The 27,548-nt window shown below is 39.1% G+C and overlaps 1 protein-coding gene across 2 annotated transcripts in view; it reads right to left on the bottom strand.

Moving 5' to 3' along the window:
• The window catches only part of LOC150080267 (ATP synthase subunit C lysine N-methyltransferase), an 86,175-nt gene extending 82,548 nt beyond the window's left edge, over positions 1-3,627 (bottom strand). For both annotated transcript variants that reach the window (XM_090381259.1, XM_090381260.1), the window contains exon 1: positions 3,350-3,627. The gene's annotated coding sequence lies outside the window, so the exon portion shown is untranslated. The remainder of the gene's footprint in view (positions 1-3,349) is intronic.
• Positions 3,628-27,548: the final 23,921 nt, after the last annotated feature.

Raw genomic sequence — 27,548 nt, 5'->3', positions numbered from 1 at the left:
AACCCTCAATCTTTGATCCTATAAAGGTGATAAATCATATATCATTCACAAAGCCGCAATGAGTCAATTTTTAAATGTGAAAGTAACTATTATTTAGCATTTCTAGTGGCAAATGAGCATAGAAGCAAACTTATATGGCATCAGCCAAAAAAAAAAAAATTTCTCCACATCCTTAGTCTATCCCCTCTAATAATTTGTCTAATCCTTCCTTAAATTTATTCCAACTACCCACTTCCACTATATCAGACAGAAGTCTCTCCAACAATCAATTACTCCCTGGCTGAAAGCAAATTTTCACACATCTCTCCAGTAAACATCCTTTTTCAATTTCAGTTTATGTCCCCTGTGTTTATCATCTGAAAAACAGGCGGGATACATCAGCAACACACTCCATGTAAAGCATTAAACACTTCAATCAGGTCTTCTTGCTGGTGTCTTGCCTGCAGAACTTTCTTTTTAAGAGTACCCTTCTGTGTCCCTCACTAGTCTGTTAAGTAATGGCACAGCAGACTGTTCCACGCCCTTGCCCATAAGAAGAGGAGGGAGAGAATTACATCTAAAAAAATTTGAGCAATTCAAAATTTTTAATGGCCCTAAAAATATCTTTCACTGCAAAAAATACTTTTAGGATTAGTAAAAATTCAGTGCAGATTGTTTTGTAGCTTGGGCTTGTTACTGCTATAGATGTACAGTCTTGATATTTAGAAATCAGTTTCACTAATACATAAAGTTTTCTGCATTTCAAGCTGCATGTAAAGGATGGGTAAAACTCCAGATTAGGGTACCCCATCAAACATGGCGGCTAGCAAAACAGTGAGATTGACAAGTTATGACTCCATCCACTGTGCTAGATTGATATGCCTAGGGTGTTCTCCCACTTGCCTTTGTTTTTTGGATCGTGAACTCATTTTCCGATTCAAAAACAGCGGGATGGGGAAATAAACACCCTACCTAAGCTAAGCACTCCCTCCTTGACAACACAAAACAATCAGAAAGAAATGCCTCCACAATAATCACCCAAACACAGAACTTGACCATCAATCACAGCACTGAGTGGGAAGTGCCTTCACCTGTCAATCACCGCTGTCTTTCCTCACTTTCATCAGGCGCCTCTGTAGCCAGGTGGGCAGGAGTGGCAGTGCGTAGCACACGCTTCTTGATGTAGACCGGGGTTTGAGCCCGTGACCACCAAATACGGAGGATGCGGAAAGGTCATTCCCTGACCTTTCCGCATCCACCACATATCCCCGGAGCAATATGGCCTTAGTTGCTAATGCTCCTAAAAACCAAATAACAAACAAACTTTCATCAGTGTACCCTATACTGAATTCAGCCAAAGGATGATATTTCCCTGGGCATTTGAAAGTTATATGGTACAAAAATTGAATAATGTATAATCTTTCCAGTAATATTGCCAGTTTTTTTGCCTTTTGATTGCATAATTGGTTCTTATAAAAATTGTTCCTTAGAATCAGTTATGTAATCAAAAGGTTTTACAATAATTTTAATAGACATTTAAAATTATATTAAAATTTACTAAATTTACAGTTAAACTTGATTATAATCTTTGGATTCCTGATTGTTCAAACATCTAAGCTAAATGAATTTCTGAATAGTTATATAACATGATTTTAAAATTTTCAATCAGCTGTAAAGCCCTGGGCCATTGCCAAAACTGTGATTCATGATTCTTGTTTTGCTTCTCTGCACCCATTCCAACTTGATCACTTGCTTCCTAAAACAAGATTTCCAGACCTGTACAAGCAATATAACTATTGCCTTATGGAACAAGATAATCACTTCTTTGTCCCTGTTGGCAAACCTTTTGTATACCACTGATAGAATTCTATGGGCTGTCCTAGCAGCCTGTGTGCACTATTCAGAGAACTTCATGGTGGAATGCACAATTACCATCTGTTTTTCGTTTTACACAACCTTGAATGTAGGTACCAAATAACTGCTACATTTGCACAAATGATTAATTGACATTCTAATTCATATTACATGCACAATAATAGCTGGCTGCTGAACCAGCAGTGTTGTGGATAAGTTTCATATATATTTTTATTACTTTGGGTTATTATTATTATTATTATCATTAGCCACATGGTGCAAGGAAGCCTGAGGCTTATACTGCACCTGCCAAAAAAAATTTTTTTTTTTAACCCTGAGAGAGAGAGAGAAAACAAGGGTCAGAAGTAAAAGGGAATCACCAAGAAAAAGAAGAATGATTAGCATTAGCATTAGTAGAGGCATTTGATGCAAGAAAGCAAGCTTATGCAGCATCAGCCAAAAAAAAAAAAAAAAAAACCCACTTCCACTTCACCCCTCTGTTCGTTCAAAATACCTGTCCAGCTGAGCCTTAAACTTATTTAGGCTATCAACCTCCACCACAAGGGATGGCAGTCTGTTCCACCAACCAACCACCCGCTGGCTAAAGGCAAATTTCCGCACGTCTATCCTACATCTGTCTTTCCTCAATTTGAATTTATGCCCTCTCAGGTGATTTTTCTGAGCTAGAGGAAGAATCCCATCAGCATTGAGCATGCTTAAACCATTCAAGGCTTTATACACCTCTATCGGATCACCTCGCTGGTGCCTAGTCTCCAGACACTGTAATTTGCAAAACTTAAGCTTTCTTCGTAAGAGCACCCCTTTGTTCCATTCACTAATCTTGTTGCCCTTCTCTGTACTCGTTCCAGCAGCTCTACATCCTTCTTGAAATGAGGCCTCCAGACCTGTATACAGTACTCTAGGTGTGGCCTGATCATTGCCTTATACAATGGAATAATCACCTCCTTATCCCTGCTGGAAAAATTCCTGTATATCATTGACAATACTCCATGAGCTATTATATCCAGCTCAGGACCCTGGGTGTTCCAAGCCCATACTCACCAGATGTGAGCACCTGGGGTCATTTATGTAATTAAATCCATACTGATGGGCAGGTTCACACATTCCCCAACTATTACAAATATCATGCTCTGACTGATTACATACTGTAACTACTGAACTGGAACCTCATTTTGACCTTATCAACCTACACGGCATTTTACATCCATTATCTCACACAACTCGTTCACAGAATCCGGCATGCCCCCGAGTAAAGTGAAATAACTTGTGGAGGGAATGGTTGAGTGAATTTTTTTTTTTTTTTGGCTGATGCTACATAAGCTCATACGCTTGTTTTCTTGCATCACATGCCTCTATTCTTCGTGTTGTAGAAGTATACTAAATGAGCAATCATAGTACAAATCTTAACATTTATAACACGTATTCTCAAATATCACTGAATACGCTCTACTTCTCAAAAAACATTTATTACTACATTAAATCATTACAATAGTACCTTAAATCGTTAGGTCAACTTGTATATTTTCATCGCAGAGTACTAATACATCTACTATGTGGTTTTCATAGCTTTGAATTACGTGTGAATATGGGTGGGTCCCAGGTAGGGATTAAAGGTGCTGTAGTCCTTCTGATCTGAATAATGTGGATTTGTTTTGCTGTTACACGATATTAAAAGCTTAATTGATGATTTCCCGAAACACTACTTTAGTTCCTAACGGCTTTTAGTCCACCTGTCTTATAAAATTCTCGCATAGCCCTTGCGCTGAGCCTCAATTTAGTGGTTTTCGTACTTGATAGAACATATATACCAAATATTGAAAAGTTCGTGTTTATATCAGGTATATTGCAAAGTAAACTAATTTCTCAAAAACATTAATTAAACATTTAAAAAATTCGCAGTATAAATACAAAATATTACTACCTAGTGTCAATATTTCGTTAGATATTTGCTAATAGATGGCGCAAAGTAAGGCGTTCATGTAATATATAAATCGCAAGCACGCAATTTTTCTTTGATCAAGGTGTTGTTAATGTCTCTGTGTGCTGAGTAAGTTTTGCTAGCATACATTAACCTAACCAGCTATTTAATACATTGGATTATTCTGCTGTTCTTCATCAGTTAGTTCTCAGCAGAACCTTTGTAAATGTCGTTAAAAAAAGAACTAACTGTTGGGAATTAACAACTCCTGTGATCCAAATAGAGAAAAGTAACTTTCCTTGCTCTAGGAAACCGATCAAAATATTTCTGGTGAAGAGCCACAATGAGCTGATGCTTTGGATTTGTTCTTGAGCACATGTTTATCGTGTTACTGGTGATATTTTATTGGTCGGCTTAATTTTACAATCTCATAGTAAAGATAGCTGAGTACATTTTGCCATAGTCATAAGGGCCATGGTCAAGTACAAAGCTTACAGTTCAATTGAAACATTCAGTTTTTTGCCATTTCTTTGCTAGTTTGCATGCAATTAGGTTGTTAAATATAGTCATATTTCATATATGTTTTCACGTAAATCTGTTTGGAATATAATTTCCCCATCTTCAGAAATTGAGGTCTTTGGTTGCGTCTGTGATAAACAATCAGATGTAATAATGGTGCGTGAAAGCATAAATACACTATTATTATTATTAGCCATATGGTGCAATGAAGCCCGAGACTTATGCTGCACCAGCCAAAAAAAAAAAAATTACCCTGAGAGAAGTAGAAAGGAATCGCCAAGAAAGAGAAGAATGATGATATTCAGCTCAGGACCCTGGGTTTGCCAAGCCCATACTCGCCAGATGTGAGCCCCTAATGTTACACTAATGTCGGGAAAAAATAAGGGGAAGGATGTGTTACAGCCCTCATTTTAATCATCAGTTGGAATTAGAGACTACCTATCAGATGTATTTATTAACAAGATTATTTCTCCCCTAAGTGATAGCAAAAAAAGTTTCTTTTTTATTTTTATATAAACTTAAAATTATCTACTTTTGTTTCATTGCAAAAAATGTAATTAGAAAACAATGCAGGAAGAAGTACAAACAATGAGTAGAGAGAGTAATCTCCAAACGGTTGTTGATAATTAGGCATGCTTAGAAATAATACTGTATTCAGAATTAAACTGAGTCACCAAGTGACATCACTTGTTTATCCATGTACTTGTTTGTACCTGCTCTTATTTCTGAAAATTGCAATGCTCAGTTTGTTTGTACAAGCTGAGCACTGAAATAGTCAACATAATTTCTAAAATGCTAAGATATAATCCCAGGGGCTCACATCTGGTGAGTATGGGTTTGCCACACCCAGGGTCCTGAGCTAGATATCATTATTCTTCTCTTTCTTGGTGATTCCCTTCTACTTCTCTCTCTCCGAGTGAGTCAATTTTTTTTTTTTTTTTGGCTGGTGCAGCATAAACCTCAGGCTTCCTTGCACCATATGGCTAATAATAATATTTTAACACTCATAAAACCCATGCACCAAGGAGTTGAAACCTGATTGTTAGTGGATTTTTATTCATGCCATAATGTCATTTGCAGATAGCAAGGTTTCCCCCAGAAACTGGGAATTTTCGTTCACCAAACAGACAAATCGACCATAGAACACACACAATTAACAGACATAAGATGTAGTATGGCATATGAATTTAATTATTCAGTTGGCCTAAATATAATAGTTTTGTCATTTGCATTTAAATAGTCAATCAATCAAAAAGAAAAAAAGATAAAACTTTAGTTTACGGTAGCCCATGGCCAACGGTCGATTTTTGCTTGAATCCCTCCCAAAGTCACTTAAAAACCTAACCTTTTTTTTTCACTAAACACAAATGAAAGTTAATCAAAAACATGACCCCTCATTATTATTATTATTAGCCATATGGTGCAAGGAAGCCTGAGGCTTATGCTGCACCAGCAAAAAAATTCCCAGGTTACCCTGAGAGAGAGAAGTAGAAAGGAATCGCCAAGAAAGAGAATGATGATATCCAGCTCAGGACTCTGGGTGTGCCAAGCCTATACTCACCAGATGTGAGCCCCTTGGGTAATAATTGTTTTGTTTTTTTCCCCTTCTAATTACAACCATTTTTCTCAGTTCGCATCCTTCATGTAACCTGTTCATCACGTAGCAAAACACGAGGGGTAGCATAAACTATATTTCAACCAACTATATTGTTATTATTAGCCATATGGTGCAAGGAAGCCTGAGGCTTATGCTGCATCAGCCAAAATAAATTTCTGATTTACCCAGAGAGAGAGAGAAGTAGAAGGGAATCACCAAGAAAGAGAAGAATGATGATATCTGGTTCAGGACCCTTGGTGTGCCAAGCCCATACCCACCAGATGTGAGCCCTGAAGTGTTTATTTGGCTGAATAACCTAAATAACTCTTTGTTTCTTATTAAAGAATCTTATTGGACAACCCGGTATTAGTATTATTACGTTTGAAGAATAAAAGTACAAAACAGTGTGTAATTACAGGAATTATAACAGTGAAACATATAACTGGTTTGCCTCTTTCTATGTGTAGCCCATAATTTCCAAAAAAATTAATCTCAAAATTTAATTAAGTTGCATGTGAATTCATTAAAATGAAATGAAATATTTCAACTAATGTTTAGTTAATGGTAAGTAAAAAAAGGGGGGAGGGGAATCTAAGTGTCACTTTTTATAAGCACTATGTTAACCATGCTGGTGAAAAATTTTATTCTACAAAAGTATGTGCAAATAAGTTTTTATCTGTTCAGCATCAAATGTTACTAATTAATAGTTGTAGTGGCATATGATGCAAGAAAGCAAGCGTATAAATAATACATCAGGCAAAAAAAAAAAAAACCACTTCCCACATAACCTGTCCATCTCCAATATTTTGTCTATTCTTGTTTTGTCTAAACTTGAATTTATTCAAACTACCCACTTCCAAAACAACAGATGGAGGGTTTTTTTTTTTTTTATTACTCCAAAACAGCCGAAGCCTTACAGAGGAGGAATATGACAGTAGCAATACAGTAATAATTCTTTTTATAGTCAGTATACAATGTCAGATCTTAATATGCAATGTAAAATCAATTTGCATTTGAGCAAAGCTGGGGTGACAGAGAATTTGTATTTCTAAGCATTTTTGTTATCTTTTCTTGTTTGTTCACAATGAGTAGTTACATTGATTGATTTGTGTTATTATTCTTATAGTTATCCAGTTTTTTTTTTTTTTTTAATTATTTCTTATTATTATCTTTGTTATTTATTATCTTTGTTTATTGAAAAATTTATAGCTAAAATATACCTATTATTATTAAGTTAATTATTTATTTTCATTTTCTAGTTACTTGATTATAAAACCTTTGCAACTCTTTTTTTGATATTGATGTCTTCATCTAGAATATCAATGTTGGATTCATTTATCAATTTTGCAGTTCTGTTGAAGCAATGAAATCTAAGTTGATCAGTTCTGAATGGCTCTTGTGCCAGCATATTGTGTCTTCTCAATGCTCTTGGAGGACAGCTGAAATTGATGAGGTAGAGCAGCTCGGGGACATCCAACTTTTCAGCCACGAGATGCATTAAGAATTTGCAGCCTGCCTCAGCCCTTTTTTGGTAGAGTGGTACCATCCCAAAGTGAATGCACCATTCATCGTAGGATTTTGTGTTCAATTCCAACCTGGATTTGTACATTAGGAATCTGACTATGGATTTCTGAATACATTCCAGTTGTTTTTTAAGAATTTTGGTGTGAGGATTCCAGATTTGTGAGGCATATTCTAGAATTGGGTTGATTATCATTATGCAAGCTGTTTTTATGAGCTGTATGTTGGTAAAGTTGAAGCAGATTCTTTTAAGCAGTCCAAGGGATTTGGAGGCCTTAGCTGTAGTTTTATTTACATGTGTGTTGAAGTTTCCCTTGTCAGAAAACCATACTCCCAAAACTGAAACCTCTTATATTCTCAATAGCTCATGGTTATTAGTTTTACAGGGATAATTAATCTTGTGTTTTTTGTGATAGTCTGCAACAGACATGGTGCAGCATTTGTTTATAAGTTTAGTGTTAGGCCATTGTTTGAAATCCATCAGGTGATAGTGTTCTAGCCCATTTTCCAGTGGTTCACAGTCTTGTGTTGTTAGCATTAGCATTAGTAGAGGCATATGATGCAAGAAAGCAAGCTTATGCAGCATCAGCCAAAAAAAAAAAAAAAAAACCCTTCCACTTCACCCCTCCGTTCATTCAAAATACCTGTCCAGCTGACCCTTAAATTTATTTAGGCTATCAACTTCCACAACAAGGCATGGAAGTCTGTTCCACCAACCAACTGGTGGAACAGACAACCCGCTGGCTAAAGGCAAATTTCCGCACATCTATCCTACATTGTTTTGATAGATAGTTTTGTATATTTTCAAGTCATCTGTGTATGAGAGCACTTTGATGTTAACATGCTGCATACAATCTTGTATGTCATTAATATATATAGCAAAAAGTAGTGGCCCCAGAGGAGAACCCTGTCGAACTCCCCTCTGTATATGGAAAATGGAGGAGTAACTTCCTTCAAAAAGAACCCTGCTTTTCCTGTTGTCATAAAAGTTAGACATAAGTGATAAGGCATTACTTGATAAACCTCTGTGCTTTAATTTGAGGCAAAGCAACTTGTGTGGTACTGAGTCAAAGGCTTTTTGTAGGTCCAGATATATAATGTCTATCTGATTGTTATTATCAAGGCTATGTTTGATGTCATGTTCTATGGAGAGTAGGTTGGTCACTGTTGATCTGCCCATAAGGAAACCATGATGAATGTGGCTGAATTTGTTTTTCATGAAGCAGCAGAGCTGAGAGTAAAGGAGGTTCTCAATGATCTTGCTTAGGGAGTTGGCTTTGAGTATGGGACAAAATGAGGCAGTGTGTCTTTTGCACCCTTTTAAAAAGTGGGGTACTGGTGGTTTCCTTTAATCTTCCGGGGAGTGGTCCCTTTTTGAAAATGGCTTTTATCAGATGTAGAAGTTGTTGCAGGACAACAAAGCAGTGTTTCCAGAGTGCCATGGGGAGACTGTCAGTGTTTGTGTCATAGCTTAATTTGAATTTGTTAAGGGTATTCAATAAAATCTCTAGATTGACTTCAAATTGTGTCAGAGTATCACTGAAGTATGAGGAGGGATGAGAGGTGTTATCCAGCTTACTGCTGTGATCAGCTTTTTCAATATAGATCAGCTTTTTCAACTTCTATAGTTCACTGTAGAAGTTTGCAAATTCATCTAATTGAATGGTCTCCATTTTGTTCATATGTTTGTGGTTTTTATAACCCATTTTCCAATGCTTCCAGAATGGACCCATATCATGCCTGTTTACCGCACCAAACCTATTGGTAACTCTCTAGGAGGCTTCCGGATCAGCTAGCATATAATCTTGCTACCTCTACTCTGCCAGATAGTGACTGGAGGGAGTCCGAGTAGTGTGTATGCGGGGAGCATTGTCGAGGCCACATTATGTCAAGGATCTGGGTATATTCTTACCACATGTATGCCATATCCAAAAATTTCATTACTTCATACAGCATGCCCCACCTACTTTTTCTTACTATGTCAAACTAATAGAGCAAGCTTATCTACGAAAAGATCTAAACCTCCCAAGCACTTCCTATTTCATTTCACAAATATACGTGGTCTCAATTCTAATCTCAACGATGTCCATTTCCACTCGCAGTCTGCCAAACCCCATGTACTTTTTCTGACCGAATCTCAGTTATCGGTTAATTCAACTACTGCTCATCTCAGATGCCCAAATTATTCGCTGTATGATTCCTTTCGCCTCAAAGGTGGTACTTGTGCATATGTCCGTTCTGATATTCCCTGTCAGAGACTTGGCAATTTGGAATCTCCTCTCTTTGATCTTCTCTGGCTTAAAATCTCTCTACCTCATTGTGTCAAATTCATCTGTTGTCTCTACCGTTCTCCCAACTCCACTAATCACTTGGAGCTCTTTGACTTCCTCTCTTTGCAACTTGACTTCCTCTCTTTGCAACTTGACTTTCTCCAGTCCAACTTTCCTAACAGTGAGGTAATTTTCCTTGGCGACTTTAATCTTCACAACTCCAGCTGGCTTCCGTTTTCTAGCAACACCGACGCAGCAGGACGAGGTGCTGAGGCTTTTGCAATTACTAATGACCTAGCACAGATTGTTCATTTACCTACAAGAATACCGGACAATCCTAATCATACAGCCAATACGCTTGATCTTTTTATCACAAACAACCCTTCTAAGTACACGGTCGAAGTGAGAGGTACTTTAGGCACTTCAGGTCACAACTTGGTGATTGTCTCTTCTCCAATGGAATCTTTATCTCACAGCTATTCCCAACCTCGTGTTGTTTGGCATTACAAGAATGCAAAATGGGATGACCTGCGAGACATCTTTACTTCTTTTCCTTGGTCGGATTACTGTTTCAAAATTTCTGATGTCAACGTTTGCTCAGATCGTGCCAGTGAAATTATTCTTGTAGGAATGGAATCCTTTATCCCACACTCCACTTTAAAATCTCGTCCTTTGTCTAAACCTTGGTTTTCCAATAAATGTGCTAAGGCTGTTCAAGAGAAGAATGTTGCATATCGTAATTGGCTTGTTTCTAATTCTTCAGTTTCATTTTCTGCCTACACCAAAGCTCACAACAATTGTAAAGCAGTTATTAATCAGTCCAAACTAGAGTTTGAACAGGCTAAGAGTAGAAAACTTGCTTCTTGCTCTAATGGTAGCCGAGCATTCTGGTCTCTTGCCAGAGCTGTTGGCTGCAACTTTTGCCCATCTCTGCTCCCACCTCTGTCCAAACCAGATGGCTCTGTTGTCACTTCAGCCACGGATAAAGCTGACCTGCTAGCATCCCATTTTTCTTCCATCTCATGTATTAATGATCTTGGTAAAACATCTCCCACCATTCCCAACACGCTCCATTCAATGCCTCCTGTGGTCTTCCGTCAAAAGGATGTCGGAAGGATTTTGACGAATCTTGAGGCTAAGAAAGCTCCAGGTCCCGTTGGTATTTCTCCACTTGTTCTCAAAACCTGTGCTCCTGAACTTACTTCCTATTCTTTGCCGGCTTTTTTCACTTTCTTGTTCCAAAGGTGTTTTTCCTTCTGCTTAGAAATTCGCTCATATCCAGCCAGTTCCTAAAAACGGTGACAAATCCCTCCCATCCAATTATCGTCCCATTGTAATTACTTCTACTCTTTCTAAAGTAATGGAGAAATCAATTAACCGCTAACTCTTTAACTTCCGTCTGATCAAAGATTGCCAGTATGGATTCTGTCAGTGTCGATCCACTGGTGATATTCTGGCTTATCTTACCCATTTATGGACAAATTCAATGGAAAGGTTCGGTGAAACACAAGTAGTTGCTCTTGACATCTCAAAGGCTTTTGATCGTGTTTGGCATAAAGGTCTTCTAAACAAGCTTCCCATCTTATGGTTTGCCAACTGTTTTTAGTAAGTGGTTATCCAGTTTTCTCTCTGATTGCTCACTGAGGGTGATGGTAGATGGCTCTCTGTCTTCTAACTTCTTCACTAATGCCGGTGTCCCCCAAGGTTCAGTTCTTTCCCCCACTCTATTCCTTTTGTATATCAATGACCTTCTTCCATTGACTGGAAATCCTATCCATAGTTTTGCCGATGATAGCACATTGCATTCAACTTTCCATTTTGAGAAACCTTGTCCTGCACAATCAGCTTCAACTTCTCGAAAATCTGCTACCAATTCCTTAAATGCTGATCTTCAGGTAATTCTCCAGTGGGGCAAAGACAACTTAGTTGATTTCAACCCTTATAAAACTCAGTCTTGTCTTATATATCGCAAAAAGGATTCTTCTGCTCCTATGCTTATCTGTAGTGACACTCTGATATCTAGGCAAAATGATATGTCTCTTTTGGGGATTACCCTGACTTCTAATCTCTCTTGGCACAAGCACATTACAAATATTGCTTCCCCTGCATCTAAAAAACTTGGTTTTCTCTTTCGCTCTCGGCGTTACTTTTCTTCCAAACAGCTGCTCACTCTGTTTAAATCGCAAATCCGCCTTGCCATGGAATATTGTTCCCACATCTGGGGTGGTGCCTCCAAAACTTCTATCAGGCTTCTTGATTCCATTCAGAAGAGGGCAGTTAGGTTAATTAATGATTCATCTCTAACAGAGTCTCTCCACTCGCTTTCTCATAGACGTATTGTTTCTTCTGCATGCCTCTTCTACAGATACTTCCATGGGCACTGTTCTTCTGAATTGGCTTCTATAATTCCCACTCTCTCTTTCAAAACAGTCTGAACACGTGCCACCACCAGCCAACATCCATTTACTGCCCAACTTCAAACTCACAGATCCAACTTTTCTTCCTCATCTTTTTCATCTTCCTCATCTTTTCACCTTCCTCATTTATTCATTCAACTGCCGTTTTCTGGAACAACCTTCGTTCATACGTATTTCCTGAAAATTACAATCTAACAGAAGTTCAAGTCCAGTGTCAACAAATATTTCTTTTGTCTTCTCAACCTCCAAACCAAGCACAGTACTAAGTACTATAGGTTCTAATACCTCTCGTGTTTGAAGTTCACATAAAAAAAAAAAAAAAAGATAAGTAATTTTGGTAGGCCAAATTGATATTGTTTTTTATCTGCCTTCTTAGATTGGAGAACTGGATGTAGCTGTCATGTCTGTGTGTTTTTGAATTTGATGAAAATTTGTTGTTTTTTCTTAAGTAATTGAATGATTTCTTTTGAGAACCACACAGGAAATTTGTTAGTGTTTGCCTTTGCATGGCTCTTGGGTGTATAATTTTTGATAATTGGGTCTTAAGTTGTTATACAGCATATCCAGAATTGTATCTGGATCTTGACTCCTAAATAATGGTTGCCAGTTCGCATTTGAGATTTCATTTCTTATTTTGTCCCAGAGGGCTCTCCTAAAATTAAAGGAGCATTGCCTGACTTCATTGATGATATATTTGGTCTTGAGATCAAAGACAAGCAATAAGGCTAGATGATCTGAGTGGAAATAACTGGGAGTATAGTTAATATTTTTGTCCAAATTTGTGAATACTAGGTCAAGGAGTTCCTCTTTTCTGCTGGGGAGTTTGCATTTTTGTTTCAGGTTCAGTCTGAGGAACATATCCTTGAGAAACTGCAATAAGTAGCTATTTTTATTGTTATGGTCTTCCTTGCCCAATCCATACTCAAAGTGAGTGTTAAAGTCACCTAGCACTATTGTTTTGACATCACTCCTGAAGGAGATAAGAATGGGTTCTAGTCCCTTCTCAAGTTTTTTTTAAGGTGGTCTTTTTGACTGGGGGTGGTAAGTAGATTCCTACCAGTTGCACCGTTATGTTGCCAACTTTGGCTTTGATGTAAATTCCCTCAATATCTTCTAGGGAGATGATGTCAGAGATGACAATTTTTTGGTGCAGTAAAATCATTACTCCTCCCCCTTTCTTCTTTTCCCTATCTCTTATGATAATTTGAAAGTTTGAGGGACAAATTTCTGAGTCCAAGATGTCAGGGGTTAGCCAAGTTTCTGTGAGAACTCAGATATCAAAGTCAGAGTGGCTAACCTCTATTTTAAATTTATTGAGCTTCTCAATGATGCTTCTACAATTTTGAAAGTATATATTTATGAAGATTCTTTTATCTTTGTTTCTGCCATGAGTATTATTATTCATTGATTGCTTTCAGCCTTTCCAGGTCATTTTTTTTGTAGAAGGTGTTGTGTGTGATAGGCCTGTAGTCCTTATGTTTTCTGAACCTAAACGCCTGAACTGTAACCCCATCAGGGAAATTATGTTTAGATGTCATAAGTTTTACATCCTTTTGATCAAAGCTGATCTTAAAGGAGGAGTATATTTCAGGATGAAGTGACTTAATTTTCTCAGCTGATATGTTAACTTTTTTTTTTTAATTTTTTAATTTTTTTCTTAAAGTAGCATTCTAGGTCAGCCTCCATGGAGGGTGCCAGCCTGGAGACATGCCACAAAATCTTTTTAGGAACCACTACGAGGTTTCCTCTATCCCTTTTTCCAATGAATCTTATTTTGCTATCATTGGTGTTATTGAGAGAGACATTATCAGTAGTAACCTTGACCTGGTGCATTTTCATTCCATCATCACCCATCCCTTTCCCCTTTCAGTGAGTTTGACTTTGTTTTTATTAGATGTATTCAGAAATACATCGTCAGGAGTGTCACTGGTGTGATTAGGTTTTGAATGTTCATCCTTAGTCTTGTATCTGGGTTGGTTTTTCGGACCCTTTGAAGTTGGGACTGTTGATTGACTGGAGTCATCTGCTGGCTAAATGTAAACCTCTGCATATCTATCCTACAACCATCTTTTCTCAATTTAAATTTGTCCCCTCATATGTATAGTCCAAATAAGAATGGCATCAACATTGAGCTTGCTCAATCCATTCAAAACATTAAACACCAAGTCTCTGGATGCTGCAATTTGCCGAACTGAAACCTTATATGTATAGTCCAAGTAAGAATGGCATCAACATTGAGCTTGCTCAATCCATTCAAAGCATTAAACACCAAGTCTCTGGATGCTGCAATTTGCAGAACTGAAGCCTTTTCTGGTATGAACATCCCTTTGTTTCCCCTCACCAATCTGATTGCCCTTCTCTGTACTCATTCTAGCAAATCTACATCCTTCCTAAAATGAAGCCTCCAGACCTGTATACAGTACTCAAGATATTTATTTACTAGAAGTATAGTAAATAAATTTGATGAATTTGAAGTCTTGGTCAAGACATCAAAGGCGGATATTGTTGGGATAGCAGACACGTGGTGTCACACAGATATAAGCAATGCAGAACTGGAATTTGGGGAGTGCAATGTATACAGAAAGGATAGAAAGGGAGGAGGTGTTATGCTGTTAATTAAGAAAAACATAAAATCAAAAGAAGTGCACCCAGTTGATATAGATGAACAGTGCACTGTCGAGTCAGTTTGGTGTGACATAAGCATTGCGAAAGCAAAAATAAGAGTAGGAGTGTGTTAGGCTTAATGGCCTAATGACTCGAATGAGTACAATGAACAATTGTACAGAGAAATAGAGTGGGCTAGTAAATCGGAATGTCTTATAATGGGGGATTTTAACTTCCCAGATATTGACTGGAACTTGTGGGTTGGTCACTCACACACTAGTCAGACTTTTGTGAATTTATGGGATAATTGTTTTCTGCAGCAGCATGTTCGAGAGGCAACCAGAGAGAGTAATACTATTGATCTGATTATCAGCAGTGATCATTCGTGTATTAAGAATATGCAGATAAAGGAACCACTAGGTGGCAGTGATCACAGTGTACTGATGTGGGATTTACTTAAAGATATAATTACCATCAGGGGTAAAGAAGGAAAGGGTTTTTGCTTCCATAAAGGTGAGTACAGTGGTCTCAGACAGTTTTTAAATTCTGTACAGTGCGATCAACTGACGATGTTACCAAAAGTAAATTCTAAGTGGGCAGCATTCAAGGAATTAATCGTGGATGCTACTAAAAGTTTCATACCTATTAAGAAATATTGTTCAAGGTTTAGGCCTAAATGGTAACCAAATGAAATAATGAGACTTGTGACAGAGAAGAAAAATGCATGGGATGCATATAAATTATCAAGCGACTCAGAAGCCTATGGCAGATATAGGCTAGTCTGTAATCAGGTCACAAAGGAGGTTAGGCAGATCACGAGAAATCTTTGGCAAAAGATGCTAAGAAAAACAGCAAGGATTTTATTTACTTATATAAACTCTAAAATAAAGGAGATGAATCAGATTGGTCCAGTTGATATAAATGGTTCGAATGTTGATGATCCTGCTCAGAGAGCAAACAAACTGAATGAGTATTTTGCATCTACATTCACACATTATGGTTATGAGTTATTATGGTTTGAAAATTCCACAAGGTTATCAGATTGTAGCAGGGTGCTTAATGATTTTGTAATAACTGAGCAAAGTGGAGGAGAAATTGTTGAAGTTAAATGTAAGAAAAGCACCTGGGGTGGATGGGATCTATCCAGTTATATTAAAGGAGGTGGCAAAGCAACTAAGCAAACCCTTAGCCATAATTATGAGAGCATCCTTGGACTCGGGAGGTTCCCACAGGCTGGAGATGTGCAAATGTATTCTCAATTCACAAAGGGGGATCGAAGGGTGATACGAGTAATTACAGACCAGTTAGTTTATCTTTTGTTCCGGGTAAAATAATGGAGTCACTGGTTAAATATGCATTGCAGGATCATCTAGACAAGATTGCAGCAATAATTCAGACACAGCATGGGTTTGTTAAGGGAAAGTCTTGTCTGACAAATTTGATAGGATATTATGATGTGGTTACAAAGGAACTGGATGCAAAAAATAATTTTGATATCATATATTTGGATTTCAGGAAAGCTTTTGACACTGTTGCGCATGGAAGGCTATTGTACAAATCGGAGTAAAATGGTATTTAGGATAAGTTGCTACAATGGATAAAAGGATGGTTAAGTGGGAGAAGACAAAGGTTGGTAATCAATGGGTGCTGCTCTTTGTGGACTAATGTTATTAGTGGAGTCCCACATGGTTCGGTGTTGGGTCCACTGTTGTTTTGTATATTTATCAATGATACTGATGAAGTATATCAGGCTTAATGTTGAAGTTTGCAGATGATATGAAGGTTGGCAGGGTTGTTAATGACAGTAATGGCAGTGTGCTACTGCAATAGGATCTAGATAATTTGGGCAGGTGGGCTAAGAAGTGACAACTGAAGTTTAACCTTGACAAATGCAAAGTACTGCATATGGGTAGAAGTAACCCCAGAAAAACGTACCAACAGTGTAGTACTACACTTAAGGTGGTAGAAAATGAAAAAGACCTGGGAGTAATTGTGCAATACTCCCAAATTATCTAGATCCTACTGCAATAGGATCTAGATAATTTGGGCAGATGGGCTAAGAAGTGACAACTGAAGTTTAACCTTGACAAATGCAAAGTACTGCATATGGGTAGAAGTAACCCCAGAGAAACGTACCAACAGTGTGGTACTACACTTAAGGTGGTAGAAAATGAAAAAGACCTGGGAGTAATTGTGCAGTCGGATATGAAGTTTTCTGAACAATGCAGACAGGCGCCAGGGCAGGTTATGGGTTTCTGTCAATGATATATAGGAATTTTGCTAGCAGGGAAAAGGAGGTGATTGTCCCTCTGTATAAGGCAATGGTCAGGCGATGCCTTGAGTACTGCCTACAGGTCTGGAGGCCTCATTTTAGAAGGATGGAGATTTACTTGAGCGTGGACAGAAAAGGGCAACAAGATTGGTGAGGAGAATGAAGGGATCCTCTTACCAAGAGAGGCTTAAGTTCTGAAAATTGCAGTGGCTGGAGACTAGGTACCTGCACAATGATCTGATTGAGGTGTATAAGGTCTTGAATGGGTTGAGCATGCTGAATTCTGATGGGATCCTTCCACTTGTTCAGATTACGAACCTAAGGGGGCATAAATTCAAATTAAGAAAAGACAGATGTAGAATAGATGTGCGGAAATTTGCCTTTAGCCAGTGGGTGGTTGATTGCTGGAAGTTCCATCTGTCGTGGAAGTTGATAGGTTGAATAAATTTAAGGAGGAACTGGACAGGCGTTTGGAGGGAATGGTGTGATTTTTTTTTTTTTTTTGGCTGATGCTGCATAAGCTCATACACTTGCTTTCTTGCATCACATGCCACTACTACTAGTACAAAAAGGGGTATTACGTTCCAAAAGCTAACAAAAACTCATAATTTTTTATAACTATCGGAAACTTCATTTTTATTTAAAATAGTAATTGTGATACATATATGTCAGAAAATGTGCGTTCATTTAATTTTCTTCCTCTTATTTGCTGCTAAGCACAATCAAGCAAGAACGTTTTCTCTAGTGCAGACTATTGTCGCCTTTTGATCTTTCTTCTGCAGCACCTAGATTTCTGCTATCTTTAATAATCAGTATCCTGGAATTGTTTGCTTTTGTTTGATAGATCTTTGTAAATTGCGTGGTATGGAGCTAAGCATTTCTGATGCTCCCTTTTTAACTGTTCCTTTCGTTCGAAGCATCTGAATTCAAAAAATAAGATTCTAATTTTATTGCTCGGCCAAATTTATGCTTTCCCGAATGCTTTTTAGTGTAAAATTTCGAAGTTCCGAATTATCATCTTCGCTATTATCCTCTGAATTGATTTGGATTACCTCCAAAGCCTTTTCCACCAAATCCTCTTCGCCAGCCCCTTTTTCTGTCAGTAATTCTTGAACGTCTTCAGTAGTAATATCATCAAAACCATCCCCTCCTACCGAATAAGCAAACTCTACAATCGTACCGATTCCGTTTTCTGTCGGTTCGACCATATTTCTGGAATAAACTGATTCAGGCCATACATTTTTCCAACACGCACCTGTTCACGGTGCCTTCGTGGGTAACTCAGTTGGTCGGATCGCCGTCCTCTCCACCGGTTGGAAAAGACTATCACCGGAGGAATTTTTACGGGTCTTTTTCACAAAGTGCCTGAGTTAGTCGGGCGAGGGAAGCATGAATTTTTCTCCCGGAAACTCCGGTTTTTCGTCCAGGAAAAACAGAAACTCCATCTCAGAACATATGCAATTCACAAACAGTATAAAGGATCGACGTCGCCTTAGCTGCCGATGTTCCTAAAAACCAATATAAAAACAAGGTGTTAACGGTTTTACTTCTTTGAGTGATAAAGCTATGATTCTGATACAGTCCACAATTGAAAAACGTTTACATGCCTCCATCACTTCAGTAGATTCAGAATCAATTTTTTCAAAATCTGTTGTAACGATTTTCTGAGTAATGAGTTTTAAAGGTAGTTATAATGCTTTTATCTAATGGCTGAATTAAAGACGTTGTATTAGTTGTAGGAACATTACTTGAACATTTTGGATGACAAATCTTTTGTATGGCCTGGCGCGTTATCCAATAGTAATAAAACTTTTAAATCTCGATGTTTCCCTTTAAGTAAACAATTTAGAAACCATTCTTTAAATAAGACATCAATTAACCCAAATTATGCATAAATTACTTAGGCATAATTTATGACTGGAATTTAATTCACAACAAAGAAATTGTTCCAATACGATTCTTAAGAACAAACTTGAGCATTAGCATTCGTAAAGGTACATGATGCAAGAAAGCAAGCTTATATAGCATGCTTTCATCAGTCTAAATCATCCTTTAAGGGGACAAATTTAAGGTGATATTAAGGTGATATCCTTTAAGGGTGATATTGTTGTATACCTGTCACTAATGATTACAAACCCCCAGAATTCCTTAACAAGTACAAGACAATGCTGAAAAAAAGCCGTGAGTTAGTGTTGATTTTGAAAGTGTTTGCAATTTTGAACAGACACGATAGGAGGGAGTATAAGATAAGAGCTTTGTCGATCAATTCGGCCCTGGAGAGATTGTGCAAGGCTCAATGGGTAGAATTTTTCCCAGCCTGGTCTGTGCTTGTTAACAGGAGAGACTGCTTCTACAGGGATGCGTTACACTAAAAAAGGAAAAGGTGCAAAAATATTTGCTGAGGCTGTCGAGGCAGAGTTAGATGGGTCGGAAAACTGCTAGATTGGGGAGGGTTACACAGACTAATAGATTAACAGTAGCTGCTGGCAGAGGTGAAGGTGATTCTTGCATTACTTCAATTGAAATGCAATTGAGCAGCAGCCTTGAAAGAAAGGCAATGGGAATTTCCAGGACTGCTGGGAGTCACAGTGGAACGAGTAAATATATGGGCTGTGTTAGGGTAACTAAGGTAACTAAGAGTAGTACAGTAACAGGTGAATGTATACTTGTATGTACACCAATGCTAGGAGTATATTTAATAAATTTGATTAGCTTGAAGTGCTAGTCAAGACATCAAAGGCAGATATTGTTGGGCAATCAGAGACATTAGCATTAGCATTAGCATTAGTAGAGGCATTTGATGCAAGAAAGCAAGCTTATGCAGCATCAGCCAAAAAAAAAAAAAAAAAAAAAAAAAAAAAGTAACATAAATAAATAAAAATAACCACTTCCACTTCACCCCTCTGTTCGTTCGAAATACCTGTCCAGCTGAGCCTTAAACTTATTTAGGCTATCAACTTCCACGACAAGGGATGGAAGTCTGTTCCACCCACCAACCACCCGCTGGCTAAAGGCAAATTTCCGCACATCTATCCTACATGGTGTCATACAGACATAAGAAGTGCAGATTTCGAATTTGGTGATTACAATGTGTACAGAAAGAATAGACAGGACAGGAAGGGAGGAGGGATTATGCTGTTAGTTAAGAAAAACATAAAATCTAAGGAAGTGCATCCAACTGATGTCGGTGGGTGGGCAATGCAATGCAATGATGCGTCTGTTTCGTGTGACATAAGCACTGGGAAAGGAAAAATGAGAGTAGATGTGTCTTTTAGACCTAATGAATTTGATGAGTATAGTGAGTAATTGTGCAGAGAAATAGAGTGGGCCAGTAAAATGGAGTGTCTTATAACGGGGGATTTTAATTTCTCGGATATTGACTGGTATTTGTGAGTTGGTCACTCACACATTTGCAAGGCTTTTGTAGATTTATTGGATGATTGTTTTCTACAGCAGCATGTTCGGGAGGCAACTAGAGGGAAGAATACTCGATCTGATTATCAGGAGTGATTCTTCATGCATCAAGAATCTTCAGATAATGGAACCACTAGGTGGCAGTGATCACAGTGTGCTGAAGTGGAATTTACTCAATGGTAACTACCATCAAGAGTAAATGGAAGGGATTTTGCTTTCGTGAAGGTGACTACAGTGGTCTGAGACATTATTTAAATTCTATATGGTGGAATCAACTGATGATGTTACCAACAGCAAATTCGAAATGTGAAGCATTCAAAGAATTAATCTTGGAGGCTACTAGGCTTTTCATACCAACGAAGAAATATTGTTCAAGATTTAGGCCTAAATGGATGTCAGATGAACTAATTAGACGTGTGACAGAAGAAAAATGCAAGGGATACATATAATTTAACATGTGGCAGAGAAGCCTATGATAGATATAAGCTGGTCTGCAACCAAGTTACGAAGGAGGTTAGGCAGGCAAAGGCAGATTACGAGAAATCTTTGGCAAAGGATGCAAAAAAAAACAGCCAAGAGTCCTTTACTTAGGTAAACTCGAAGGAAGTGGATGACTCAGATGATATCGATGGTTCAAGATCATATCGATGGTTCAACTTTTGATGATCTTACTCAGGTAGCTAACAAACTAAGTGAATATTTTGCATCGACATTCTGACATGAGGAATTATTCAGGGAGGGGAACGCCAGAGGTGTATTCAACTCTGGCAGTAAGCTAGATAATCTTCTAATAACTGAGAGTAAACTGGAGGAGAAATTGTGAAGATAAACACAAGAAAGGCACCTGGGGTGAATGGAATCTATCCAGTTTTATAAAAGGAAGTAAGCAAACTCTTAGCCATAATTATGTAAGGTTCCCTGGACTCAGGGGAGGAACCCGTGGACAGGAGATGTGCAAATGTGCCCCAATCCACAAAGGAGGATCACAGAGAGGCACAGGTAATTACCTACCCGTTAGTTTAACTTCTGATCCAGGGAAATTAATGGAGGCACTGGTTAAAGAAGCTTTGCAGGATCTCTAGACAAGACTTGAGTTATAGCTCGGACACAGCATGGGTTTGTTAAGGGGAAGTCCTGCCTGACTAATTCGATTGGATACTATGATGTGGTCACAAAGGAACTGGATGCAAAGAATAACTTTGATATCATATATTTGGATCTTAGGAAAGCCTTTGATACTGTTGCATATGGAAGACTGCTGCACAAATTGGAGCAATGTGGCATTGGAAGCAAATTGCTACTATGGATGAAGGGATGGTTGAGGGGGAGAAGAGAGTGAGTGTGGTAATCAATGGACACTGCTATTAGTTAAGTTATTATTAGTTAATAACTAGTTTATTAGTTAAGTCCTTCTGTTTGATCCATTGTTGTTTTCTGTATTTATAAACGATATTGATGATGATATATCAGGCTTAATGTCCAAGTTTGCAGATGATACGAATGTTGGCCGGGTTGTTAATGATACTAATGACAGTGCACTGCTGCAACAGGATCTAGAAAAGTTGAGCAGATGGGCTGAGAGGTGGCAAATGAAGTTTAAAATTGACAAATGTAAAGTACTACATATGGGAAGAAGTAATCCCAGAATAACGTATCAACTCTGTGGTACCACACTGACAGTGGTAGAGAATGAAAAGGACCTGGGGGTAATTGTGTCGGCAGATATGAAGTGTTCTGAACAGTGCAGAGGTCTGGAAGTGTAGCTCATGGTGTCTTGCCAATGATATACAGGAATTTTTCTAGCAAGGATAAGCAGGTAATTATCCCTTTGTATAAGGCAATGGTCAGGCCATACCTTGAGTACTGTATACAGGTCTCGAGGCCTCATTTTAAGAAAGATGTAAATCTGTTGCAACTAGTACAGAGTAGGGTAACAAGATTAGTGAATGGAACAAAGGGTTGCTCTTACGAAGAAATGCTTAAATTTTGCAAATTACAGTGTGTGGAGACTAGGCACCTGCGACGTGATCTGATTGAGGTGTATAAAGCTTTGAATGGTGTGAGCAGGCTCAACGCAGATAGGATTCTTATTCTTGCTCAGAATAATCGCCTGAGAGGGCATAAATGAAATTGAGGAAAAGCGGTTGTAGGATAGGGGTGCGGAAGTGTGCCTTTTGCCAGTGGCGGTTGATTATCGGAACAAACTGCCATCTGTTGTTGTGGAAGTTGATAGTTTAAATAGATTCAAGGCAGAACTTGACAAACATTTGGAGTGAGTGGATGGGTAAAATGATGTTTTTTTTTTTTTTTTTTTTTTTTGGCGATGTTATATAAGTTTGCTTTCTTGCATCACGTGTCTTTGCTAATGCTAATGCTAAAAAAAAGAGAAAAAAGACCTCATTTCAACCATTCATTCGCTTCTGTCTTGTTCTGCCTTCAATCTCTTTAAGCTATCAACTTCTAGAACGACCGAACGATCCCGTACATCTATCCTATAACTGTCTTTCCTCGATTTATGCCCTCTCAGGCGTTTAATCTGAGCAAGAAATATCATTATTATTATTATTATTATTATTAATCAGTTTATTTCCCAAGAAACCTTGGGTCCCCCTGGGACGGCTCTGTGCCAGAAGGGTGTGAATATTTACAGATTAAGGTGCGAGGAACACATGTACAATAGACAAGAGTACATGTGTGCTCGACCCGAGACATTTACAGGATTAAATATACAAAATATACAGTAATATACAAATATTAAAAAAAAAAAAAAAACACAACAGTCTGTTATGTCCAGGAGCAGGTGAGTATTATAAGTTCATTATCTGGTAGCAGTTCTTGAGGATTTCCTTCCTGTAGGGCTTGTCTTCACAGAACCTCTCAGGGTGGATCCTAAATTTATTGAAGATCCGAAGACAATTGGCTGGAAACATGCTCCTCAGGGAATCAATGCTTGACAGCGTAAGACGTAGAGGGAGACAGGAGTCGGGGTGCTCCCCACTTGCCCTCCTAGGGCCAGAGATTAATGTGGATACCGATGGAACATCAATTCGCCTCGTTATAAGCCGTGCAAGCGTGAAGACATTTTTTGTCATGATGATATGTCTCCAGGGAGTGGTACCCAGATTTGCTTGTAGAATCGATCTGCAGATAGTTAGGGGGTGGCCTACCACCCTGTTCATCCCTCTAAGCAACCAGTACTCTAAACTGAGATACTTCTAAAGGTATGAGGCAGATGACCAAATTTCTGAAGCATAGAGAGGAATCGGCGTAATGCACCTCAGGATGTGCCGAACAAGCAGCGCTGGCTGATGCACACCAATGAGTTCTTGACGCACTACCCAAAGAGCAGCGTACGTCTTCTGCCTCATCCTGGCAAAGTGAGGTTGAAAAGTGAGTCCAACATCCCAGGTGAGGCCAAGATCCGTACGAGAGGTCACCTTTTGCACCGGTTCCCCACTAACAAGGATTTGGATATCATTTTTGACTTTCTTCTTGGTTATCGTCAGTTGCGTTGATTTGGAAGGGATCAGATGGAGCCCAATTGTGGCAAGATAACTTTCCAAGCTTAATATCTGCCTAGAAGCTTGTTGGTTGATATTATCAATTTGATGATTATGATCTGAGCTCACGTAGTACTTCAGATCATCGGCATAAGAGACAAAGTTCGTATTCTGAGCAAGGAAAGGCTCCAAAACTGCTGCAAACAGGGTAGCTGACAGTACACTTCCTTGTGGAATGCCTCTTGAGACGTCAATAGTTACTTGAAAGTCATTGTGGGTCACAGTCAGATGTCTAGGAAGTAAAATAGACTACTTCAAAATTTGAAGTAAGGTATCTGCCAGGCCGAAGTAGTGTTTCAGAATGGTAAAAAAAGCTGGGAGCTGTATTTTGTCATAAGTCGATTTTATGTCGAGGAATATGATATCAATCTGTGATTTGTTGTTAAGGGTGCGCTGAATTCTGAAGAGGGCATCAAGAAGATTGATAGTTGTCGATCTCCTTTGTAGGACAGTATGTAGGTACTTGGGCCTGTGTGCAAAGCAATGCTGGGCAATTGTTGCTGAATTACTTTTTCAAAAATTTTGAGTAAAGGACAACTGATGGATATTAGTCGCAGGTCTTTAGGAGATTTTGGTTTCTTGATCTTTGGAATGGGCTTAACATGGTAGGTTTTTAAAATTGAAGAAACTATTCCAGATTGCAGAATTTGTCTGAAAAGGTGAAGGAGAAGGTCGACTATATATGGGCTGCAAATTTTGATAATAAAGAGTGGGAAACCATCTGGACCTAAAGTAGCTTTGTCGGGTAGTTTATTGATGACATCAATTAGGGTCTCTCTAGTTATTTCTATTTCAGACAAGTGTGCCCTAGGTAACCAGTCCTCCTGAGAGAGAGACAGAGAGAGAGAGAGAGAGAGAGAGAGAGAGAGAGAGAGAGAGAGAGAGAGAGAGAGAGGAATCAGAGTCAGGAAAATCTGCCTGCAGTAAGTTGAACTGTGCCCATTCCTGGACAAGCTTTTTGTCAATGGCTAGATGATGATGATGCAAAAGGATCCTTCTACTACTCTTCAACCTATTGAAAACAGCTTGGTTGAGGACCTGCCTTTTCTTTTTCAAGAAGCAAGCTCTTCCTTTCTTAGAGATGGAACGGTCTGAGGGAAGTTGAGTTTTCTGCCATTTCCGATAGGCCTTCTGCTTCTTGATGAAAGCCATCTTAGTTTCCTTATTGAAACCCCGATTCGACCTGTTATCAATCCTGGTGATTCTGGCTGCACCATGTAGTGCAATTGACTTTGATCAACCGATGAAATACCACCACTTTGCTTATTGGAGACTTGAAGTGGTGAAACCCATGTTTAGTCTCTAGAGCAAAGTAGTAGTAGTAGTAGAAGTAGTGGCATGTGATGCAAGAAAGCAAATGGATGAGCTTATGCAGCATCAGCCAAAAAAAAAAAAAAAATCACACCATTCCCTCCAAATGCCTGTCCAGTTCCTCCTTAAATTTATTCAAGCTATCAACTTCCATAACGACAGATGGAAGTTTGTTCCAGCAATTAACCACCCGCTGGCTAAAGGCAAATTTCCGCACATCTATTCTACATCTGTCTTTTCTTAATTTGAATTTATGCCCCCTTAGGTTCGTAATCTGAACAAGTGGAAGGATCCCATCAGAATTCAGCGTGCTCAATCCATTCAAGGCCTTATATACCTCAATCAGATCACCGCGCAGGTGCCTAGTCTCCAGCCACTGCAATTTGCAGAACTTAAGCCTCTCTTGGTAAGAGGATCCCTTCGTTCCCCTCACCAATCTTGTTTCCGGCATCCCCTTCCCCCATACTTCTCCTTCAACCCATGCACGGTACTAAGTACTATAGGTTTTGATACCTTTCGTGTTTGGGGTTTTCATAGAAAATATTAATTTCAGTTGTTCCGACAAGAGCATAACGGCATCCTCCAACGGCTCAGAATAGAGACGCCCCAGTCAAACCCAATCAAGTATTGGAGAATGATCTCTGGCTTCAGATATTTGGTAGAGAAGGCTATCCTAGGCAATTCAGCGGAATACTCGTCAGGTAACCCAAGGGAATTGCTCGGTAAGGATAGTTTACACGCAATTGGCGTGTGATCAGATTGGAATCGAAAGTTTGCTAGGTAGGAATTTGATATCTTGCAAGTTGTGGAAGATTAGGTCCAGCGCTCGACACGCTCTAGTTGGTTGCAACACTAACCGTGTAAGGTTAAAGGCACGAAGAGTGACCTCAAGGCCCTCAAGAGCATTCCCATGCCTGGGCAGTGGTAAGTTAAAATCACTTGCTACAACAGTTCGAATATTAGGCACTAAGTTGGTTGCTAATCGCATGAGCAGCTAAGCTCTAGAGTCTTCATTGTGGTCTGGAGAAAGGTAAACCAAGCAACATTGGATTTGAAGAAGAAGACTCCTCAGCGTCAGGGAGACTGCCTCAAAGTTGTTTGACTGGCTCACTCGTGTCCTTATTGGCTGGAATCGATCGTTGAACAGGATTTCAACACCTCTGCCTCGCCCGTTAATCCTGTGATTCTCAATGGGATTCACAAGGGGTGTTAAAATGGGCAAGATCAACCTGTCTATCCACCGTTAACCATGTTTCTGTAAGGCAGATGACATCAAACTCATTAAGCAATAGGAGGGTCTGGAGACAACGAAGCTTGATTTTTTGGCTGCGTACATTCTGCATAAACCAAAGAATCTCTCCTTCGTGTGAACCTGGTAGCAAGTCATCCTTTTGTAGCTATGGCTGTTTATCTCGCCTGTATCCGCTGTAAGCGATCGATCTGCTCCTCTCTTGGAACGGCTTTATAAGGGTGCCTACCGGCCAGCAACTACAATCCAGATGATATGCTTTGCATTCGCAGGGCAGGAGATGATAAAGGAAGAATAGGTCGGGTGTCTAGTTTTGATAGCTTTTGCATCTAAGTTGATCCCATGTTCTTGGGCAAAGAGTGCCCTGATATTTTCCGCTTTTGTTGCTGGTCCCAGTCTGGAGACAAAAATTCTCTTTCGGGTCTGGACAGCTGTAATATTATATATTTCCTCAAGACTCCGCGACCGAGGGACCGAGGTAGGTTCAGTAGGAACCGACATATTAGGCTCCTCGCATGGAATTCTGTTACCTTGTGTTTTCACAGTCAAAACACTTTGAGTGCAAGCCATTTGTGGGTTATGCCTGGGAAATTGCGCATGATAGTTAAATTGATCAGAGAGACAGAAGGCAACTGCTTGAGCATAGATCCGCTCATCCCTGTTTAGGCGTGGGGTTTTTCTCATCTCCATCCTGTTGTAACAGTGATGATCCTGGTTCAGAACCTGGCCACCAGGCTTCTCCTGACGTCTTTTGCAAGGTTGGTGCAGACTAGATTCACCAGGAATCTTACACTTGTCCTGGATAAAAGGGCTGTCAGCCTCGAAGGTCGGATCGTGCTGATAGAGAGCGGTGTAAGGGGGATGACTACCCAAAGGGTTCAACATCACGGCCGGGGCTACGATCTGTTCAGTTGTTCTGTCTGCAAAAAGCGGCAAACTGTGCAGATTTTTAAGTTCTCTTGTTCTTTGCTGGACGCGCTCAGTTTGAGTTGGAGGTCTTGGAAGTGCATCATCTGCATCCTGTGAATGCTCCTGAAGTTCC

The sequence above is a fragment of the Mastigoproctus giganteus genome, chromosome 9, assembly GCF_048544385.1.
Source record: "Mastigoproctus giganteus isolate SK-2022 chromosome 9, ASM4854438v1, whole genome shotgun sequence".
NCBI lineage: Eukaryota > Metazoa > Arthropoda > Arachnida > Uropygi > Thelyphonidae > Mastigoproctus > Mastigoproctus giganteus.
This window is presented reverse-complemented; position numbering and strand designations above follow the sequence as displayed.